The sequence below is a fragment of the Lygodium microphyllum genome, chromosome 24 (assembly GCF_053477565.2).
Source record: "Lygodium microphyllum isolate KBCC chromosome 24, Lygodium_microphyllum_v1.1.10, whole genome shotgun sequence".
In the NCBI taxonomy this organism is placed as follows: Eukaryota; Viridiplantae; Streptophyta; class Polypodiopsida; order Schizaeales; family Lygodiaceae; genus Lygodium; species Lygodium microphyllum.
In genome coordinates, this window is record NC_141158.1 from 111,765,189 (window position 1) to 111,773,851 (window position 8,663).

The window sequence follows — 8,663 nt, forward strand, 5'->3', positions numbered from 1 at the left end:
TATCATCACCCGTTTTGGCAGTCCCTTAGAGCTGGTAAGTGACAGAGGCACTCATTTCCTTAACAAAGTCATGGAAGAGTTGACAGAGTTGTATAAGATCCGCCATCGCAAGTCCACTCCTTATTACCCCAGAGCCAACGGCCAAGTCGAAGTCACCAATCGCATCCTTTGCTCGATTCTGACAATAACAATTGCCGCACATCGTCGTGATTGGGACGATCGACTTACAGAGGCCCTCTGGGCATACAGAACCTCCCATAAAGCAGCAACGGGACAGACACCTTTCCAGTTGGTGTATGGTACAGAAGCTGTTTTTCCTGTTGAATTGGAACTACCCTCTTTGAGAGTGGCGATCAAAGAGCGTTTGGGGGATGACGATTCACTGCAACACCGTCTCCTGCACTTGGAATGTTTGGACGAAATTCGTAGGATGGCTCTACAATGCATGGAAGCCACGCAAGCTCGACGTAAGGCTTACCATGACAATTTCATCAAGCACAAAGAGTTCAAAGAAGGTGATTTGGTCCTAGCCTATGATTCACGATTTGGCAAGTTTCCTGGTAAGCTCCAACAGCGGTGGATGGGCCCCTATAAGGTACTTGCAGTCAACCCTAATGGCTCTGTCCAAGTACAGACCGTTGATGCCTCTGATGATCCTTTTCTGATCAATGGATATCGCCTAAAGAAGTACTTCCCTCCTTGGGGATCTTGACAATTACGGACACTTGATCCTTTCCCTCGTTGGCGCGGCACTGTACTTGTTATGATGCTACTTTTGATAGCCGTTCTTCAATCACTTCTGATGAAGAGGGTGCAACCCTCTGTCCCCTCCAAACCCCCTTCTAGTCTTGATTTCTTATCCTCTATTTTCCACCAGCGACAGTACAGAGGTTGGTCTTGACACATGGTTTTTCTACCATTCCCTTGCTCAATATTGAAAAAAAAAAAAAACCTATCGGTCATGGGAGAAAAGGACTAAGGTCCCTGTCATGCCGACCTATTCTTCGAGAAAAGGTGGAAACACCCTCGGGAATAGGGGAAAATAAGAAAAAGAAAAAAAAAACCAAGGAAGAAAAAGAGAGAAAAAAAAAACAAACAAACAAACAAATCTGTTATGAGAGAAAAGGAAGCAATTCCCTGTCATAGCAGGCCTCGTTCCAAGAAAAGGCGATACACACCCTTGGGCGAGAAGCTGGCTGTGGAAAAGGTGGTAACACCCAGCAGTCCAGAAAGTGGATTCATTGATTGATATCCCTAGGATCCAATTCCGAAGCTGCCTCCCTTGGTACGCTGTGTCATGGGTCTCTCTGCAAAGTGACTAACTGTCCTCTAGCAAACGACATATTCCTATCCAACACAATGTTCGATCTGATGGCTACCTCCCTGGGTACGCCTCTTCAACAACTGATGACGCGATCTTCATCGACAACCCCTTGAGTGATGTGAGCTTTCATCCTAACCGGATGGGGAAGTGAGTATGGGTTGCCCTCTGTAATTATCAACAGAGAGTGAGACAGAGGGTGGGGCGAGAGACCAGCCTTTTCCCTTCAAATCAAATGAGAGGTGAGTAGTGTGAATGAAGTGTTGCACGCACGGGATGGGCCTCTCAAAGCACAAAGCACAATTTGTTTCTGTGCACTGCACTGTAAGGCTTCCTTGCCTTCCTTCTCGCACCGTATGCCGGCACAAGGCGGGATGCACTGTTGCACCATCAAATGCGCACAAGGCATACAACCTTTGCACAAGTGACTGTGAGGATTACATCAATGGGTTTCAGGAAAAGGTTGCCCTCCTGTATCTATCCACAGAGCGTGAGACAGAGGGTGGGTTGAGTGTGACTGGAGTTTCTTCAATCAATTACCGAGAGGTGAGATTGAGGGACGTTACGACACTTGGAGTCAGGTATGTTCCACTTTCCCTGTGCACCCACGGGATGGGTCTTTACCGTCAACACAAGACACATCACCCTGTTCTGTACACTGCACTGTAAGGCTCCCTTGCCTTCCTCCTTGCACTTATGCCAGACGGGTTGGACGCACTACTGCACCATCAACTGTGCACCCTGGCATACTCATTTTGCACCATTTCCCCCTTGTTGATTCCTCAACCGGGTATGAGATATGGGTTTTAATCATGCTTCCTCGAGTGATATTAGTCATGGGGCGAGTGACTGTTCTTTCATTTCAATTGAGTGATTGTGAGTTGAGTGTAGTATCCCTCATCATCGACGAATTTCCTGTGATTCCTTCCATCAGCTACCTCCCTGGGTACTGCCGCGTGGTCCCTGCCATGATGAACGTGTGCCGAGAAGATGCCTTGGTCCCTCCCGCGCCGACAACCACACTGGACGTGCCATCGACACTCAACCTTGATTCTTGACGAAATGGGCCAAGTTTTTCTAACCCTACAACTTCTGTTTCTTAGTGATGTTCATGTTTTAAGTGTGGGGAAGTTAGTGGATGGTCTGTGGCGTGGTCCTAGGTCCCTGTTGCTCGGTTAACCCTATCCGTTAAGGTCTTAAGTGTGGGGACGCGTCCCTGCGCGTCTACATTGCATACCCATCTGCATATGCCTTAACCTGTTCATGCATGAATACCTTGCCTTGCTGTTACCCTGATGGGGTCCCTTCCCACCCATCCGGTTATGTTCCACCCACCCTTGGGGCTGTTCCCCTGCAGTTTTTCTTCATTCCCTGATTTTGAGGTCGTGCCATGTGAATGCACCCTACATTCACCAAAGTCCCAATCCAACCTTATAGCCCTGTTCCTCCCTTTGAATTGACCATTTTTCCTTTTTACCTACCTTTGTTCCGGTGCACGGTTTTTGAGTTATTAATTTTTGAAGCATTTTGCGCAAATTAGCCGGTTTTCCATGTGAATGCACTTTTCTTGCTTCGGAACCGTGATCTGATATCATAGCCCTGACTAGTGCTTTTTCCCTGACATTTTTCCTTTTTATTCCGCATCATTCCGATACATGGTTTGTCCGTTATTAATTTTCTGGGTTTTCACGACTTTTTCGTGTGTATTTTTGACATTTTTCCATGTGAACCTGCCCTGTTTGCATCGGAATTCCAATTTGATTTGACAAACGTGTCCCCTGTGCCTTCCCCCACCTTTTTCCTTTTTCCTCTACCCTTTTTCGACTTTCGGATTTTTACTTATTAAATTTTAAATGACTTTTCGGGAGTATTTTTGGAGTTTTTCACATGTGAACCCCTCCTATTTCCGCTGGAACTGCGGTTTAACGTGATAACCCTGTGCCACTCCTTTCTGCGGACATTTTTTCTTCTTACTGCATGTCATTCCGGTAAACGGTTCGTCCGATATTAATTTCCGATCCCATTTTTGGGTTTGTTTTTTGGGTTTTTCCCATGTGAACGCATCTTACCTTAGTCGGAATTATGTTTTGACATGATAGGATTGTCGGGCACATCTTTTTGCACAGTTTTCCTTTTTTCCGCACCTCATTCCGATGCACGGATCTTTCGATATTAATTTAAAATTGCGTTTTTGGTTCGTTTTTTGTGTTTTTGCACGTGACCGCCCTTTACCCCTCCCGGAACCCCCATCCCGTATTTTCCTTGTTTCCCCCCTGTCGTCCTACCCACTTTTCGTTTTTACGCTATTTCGTTTTGACGTCCGGATTGGGAGTTATTAATTTTTCTTTCTTTTTATGTTTTTTCTCGCGCTCGTTTTGCGCGTGAACGCGCCCTTTTTCGATTTTACGAATCTCCACGCGCCTCGGTCGTGTCCGCGTAACCCGTACCGTCTTCCCCGTGCCATTTCAATCCTGTCACGGCAAATTTTTTTACCCCGCCCCGCGCACGTGCGCGGGACGGGGGTACGCACCCGTCCCTTACCACCCTTCCCCTTCCTTCGGGCACCCCCTATCCTCCTGGGATCCCTACCCCGCCCATAACCCCACCCTTTCCCCCCACCCCTTCCCCCCATGGCCCCCCATGGGCACCCACCCTTTCCTCCCACCCCTTCCCCCCCCAACTGCCACCCCTTCCCCAACCGCCTTCTCCACCTCTCTCTTTCTTTCTCTCTCAATCTCTCTCCTTCTGCGTTCTCCCTTCCCCCCGCCATCGCTGCCTACCCCCGTTGCCTCCTACCTCCTAGCGACTACCTCTCCCCCCGTCCTCCTCCCTCACCTCCTACCTCCCAGCGACTACCTCTCCCCCCGCCTTCTTCTTCCCTACCCCCCCGGTGGCGCCTTCCAGCCCCCTGCCCTCCGCCATTTTCGCCTACCCCCAGCCCCCCGCAGCACCTCCTCCCTCGTCTTCTACCCTCCCTAGCGCCTCCCTTCTCCTCCCCAGCCCCCCGCAGCTCCTCCTCCCTCGTCTTCCACCGTCCCCCCCAGCGGCTCCCTCCTCCTCCACCGTCCCCCCCAGCGGCTCCCTTTTCCTCCACCGCCTCCTCCCCCTCTGCCACCTCCTCCCACCCTCTCACCTGCCCCAGGTTAGCAACTAACCTTAGATTAGTTAACACTAACCTAATTGTGATTAATTACTAACCTAGCTTTAGTTAACCTTAACTAACTTAGGTTAAAAACTAACTTAACTAGGGTTAGGTTAAAAACTAACCTCACTAGGGTTAGGTTAACCCTAACCTAACTGTAGTTAGTCAACTAACCTACCTCAGGTTAGTCTTCCCCCCCACTAACTAACCCTAGGTTAGTTAGTCTCACCTAGGTTAGTTAGAACTTACCTAGACTAACTTAACTAACCTAGACTGACCCCAGACTAACCTAATTGACTTAGTCCACCCTAGACTTAGGTAGACTAACCTAATCAACCTTGACTAACCTGACTAGACTTAGGTAGACTAACCTGACTTATCCCACTAACCTGACTTAATTGACTTATGTTTAACTGACTTATTTGATTAATGTGATTTAGGTGACTTAATTAATTACTACATTAATTTTCCATAAAAAAATTTCAGAAAAAATTCTAAAAATTCCTTTTGCCTTTTGTCAATTTTTGGAAATTTGTCTGCTGGAAATTGTCTACCCTATAATTTCTGAAAATTCCACATTTCCTAAATTTACCCCTAAATTGCCCATAAATGTAGAAAATTGATTTAAAAATTGTAAAAAATTCTAAAAACAATTCTCAAAAATTTCCCTCACCTCCCTTCATCATTTTTCCTTTATTCAAATATAAATAATCACAACTAAAAATAAAAAAATCAATTTAAAAAAAAAACACCACAAACCAAATCAACACATTTGCTAAGGTGTTGTCATTGTTGTTTCATCAGTGCTCTTTACTTTTCCTTTACTGGACCTCTTCCGTGCACATTCCTGCATTACATACACACCCCTTCTAGGTATTTATTTTATGTGCTTTATTTATTTTTATTTTCCCCCTTAATCACAAATTAATTGTTAAAATGAACCCTTTAATTCACCCACTGTTTCCACGCGCATTCGCGCTAAATACACATTTTTTTTAAATTAAAATGAACCAGCCGTTCACTTAGCACGCGCTACGTGCGCTAAAGAGGCACTTTAAATTTTAAATTAAAATAAACCAGCCGTCACATGAGCACGCGCTGGCAAAAAAGCGCTCCACATCACCTTAATTTATAATTAATGAATTGCATTTAGAGACCCAGTCGGGAATCGAAGTCCGGGAATCGAATAACTGCACTGCTTAACCTAATAATTGGTAAATAAATTTATAATAAGGAACCGCCGTTTTCTTGTTAAGGTTTATCACCTAATAAAAATTCACCCATTTTTAATAATTGATTAAAATCAACCCTTCATTAAATTAGTTCCCCCCTCATTGCACTTCATTCCCCTTTTTAATGAACCGTTTCGTGGGATGGGTTTGCGCAGTTCTTAGTGTTATTTTCCATGGTCCAGTCTTGGTTTATCACAGATGTCGTATTGATATGTGTCGGCTATGGTATGGTTTTGGTTTCCTGTCTTAGTTACGGTTACGGGTACGGTATGCAGTTTTTTTTCTTTTATTGCCTGATACGGGGTTCAGGGTGTTTGTCTGATGCATTGCATGAAGCTTTTGGTCGCATTTGTCTCAAGGTCATGTCAAATTTTTTCTAGGATGTGGTTTGCTTGGGGTTAGTAGGTCGTGTCACGTTTTGATTGGTAATTCTCTTATCCTTGGTTTTTGTCTGTTGCTTTGCAGGCATTCTCTTTGATTGTCTGTGTTTGTGGTGTGTGTGTAACCATCTGAATGGCGCCTTCTCATGCTCCTCCCCCTATCCAGTACGTCCCATTAGTTAGTAGGGATTACTCTTCCCTACTTACTTTTGAGCCCCTCACGAAGGCGGGACTTGCTGCTTTTGTGGCCACTCCTTTTCCATTACTTCCAGAGGATCCGTCCGTATGTGATGAGTTCCTGGCCTCTTACAGCAAGAAGACAGGCGTAGTCCAAGGAATGTCTATGACATTGACGTCTCGAGGCTTAGGGAAGGCTCTGTCTTTACCCTTCAAAGGAGAACCTTTTGTGACCACTCGTCAGCTCTTCTCTAATGAAGAGATTCTCAAGCTGTTGCAGAAGCAGAAAAGGGAAGTCCTTGATGTTAAGAAAGTGATAAACTCTTCAGGAGTTTCGTTTTCTATGATTACTGATCCCGTATGGAAGACGATGTGTCAGTTCCTTCAGGACAGGTTCATGCCTGCCAAAACGCCATCCCACTATTTGTCCAAAGAGCTTTTCACAGCTTCCAGGATGGTGCTGAAAGGAGTTGCTATTGATTGGAGCACTTACCTCCTTACTAAAATGGATCAGCATTTTGTTAAAGTCACAAGGGGTAATGTTACCAATGTTACCTACGGATCATATTTGTCTGCCTTCTTGACCTATTCAGGTTTACAGAAGACTGTGCCTCCACCTCCTCCATTAGATCCAGTACCTCCTCCTCCCTTCAGAAGAGTCAGAACCCATTGACATTGAGGATGATGATTCTCCGCCTCCCCTAGTCATACAGCGCAAACGCTTGAAGAGGGTAGCGGATAAAGCCCCTGCTGTACTTCCCTCAGTGCCTATCCCTGCTACTTCTGGCAGTGAACTCCCTGGGTATCTCACTTGCAATAATCTGTTCCGAGCACATCGAGAAGGATCCTTGGAGATCTCAGTTCCTTCCCTGAACAGTCTCGTTTCAGGAGATGCCATTCCTTTCCTCTGCAAGGATATTCAAAGTTCCATTGAGTTGTCAGTGACAGCCTGTGTTCAACAGCTGTACGCATCTTTCTATGAGGAGCTCATGCAGTCTAAGGACCAGTTGCATAAGGCAACATCTGAGTTAGCTTCTGCTAAGGATACCCTAGCCGATCTATTTAAGCAAATGGAACAGCAAACCCAACTGCTTGCCACTCAAAGCGATGAGATTGCTTCATTGAAGACCCAGTTATTCGAGGCTCAGTCACAGGTTACTAGCCTTTCAGCAGCGAAGGAGAGAATGTCCAGCGAAGTGAAAGAATTCCAAGTTCTTTTAGATGCCAAGCTTTCAGCTTTACAGATGGCTAATGACACAGTGGCCAACCAAGCCTCCCAAATCCAGCAGTTGCAAGATCAGCTTGCAAAGTCCCGCTCTGTTCCTCCAAGCCCTCTTGTTCCATTAATTTCTTCTCTTTCACAGCAGGATTTGGCTGCCCTACAGAGACAGGCTACTTTGTGCCCTCTATTCCAAGATAAAGTGGAACGATTGCAGTCCAGAATGGACTTGTTATGGTCTACCTTTGAGCAGTTTCAGGAATATGTCTTACCTGACCATTCTTTCTTTGTCCACTACCACTTACAGAAGTTGGTCTTCTACATGAAGCTTTCCACGATGGATTTACCTTTTCCAGAGGATGGCTGGAGTGGGGCTTGGTCTGCTGAGTTGTTGATAGAGGTAGTCAGAATGGTGTTTGAAGATTCTGTCACGCCAGATACCATGTTGCTGTCATACATGTATCTTCGAGGAGATTTGTTAATTCCAGATGAGGTAGATATGGCATGGTATGTGGGGGATGTGGTCTTACAGGCTGTTCTATATGTCAATCATTTGGAGTTGCGCATAGCTGATATGTTTCAAAGTTATTCCTCCAAAGTAGCTGATTGTTAGGATAATTTGTGGCATCCCATGATTGATTCGGTGGTCCTCAATCAAAGACAAAACACCGTCCTACCTTTGTACAGAGTACTAACCAACTGAGGATGGATCTCTTAACCTATCTTTCCAAACATAATCCATTTGATGCTACCTTCTTTGATGCCTATCATAGACGATCTCTTTTAGGACCTTCTGTTCCTACCCTCCTCTATTACCAACCATTGGCTCACCGCTATGCTATATATATTTCCCTTTGTCAAACTAATTCCACAGTAATTTTACCCCTTCTTTTCCAACCTTCCAATTTCCCTCAAATTCCTATTTTCACTTACTGTTCCTTTATTGAGGATAGGGTATTTTCCCCTTCTCCACCCTGTCCTTCACCCCTCATTAATGTACCCTCCACATTTCCTATTTATCAGTTAACACCGTTCCTTAGTGATTCCTTACAAATTTCTGCCACTCCTTCTTTAACCTTTTCTTCCTTTTATGATTTTTCCTATCCTTCCCTTCATCCACTTTCCCTTATTCCACTACCCTCTCCTAACACTTTCATATCTCAACCACCTCAGTTGGTTAGTGACTGTGACG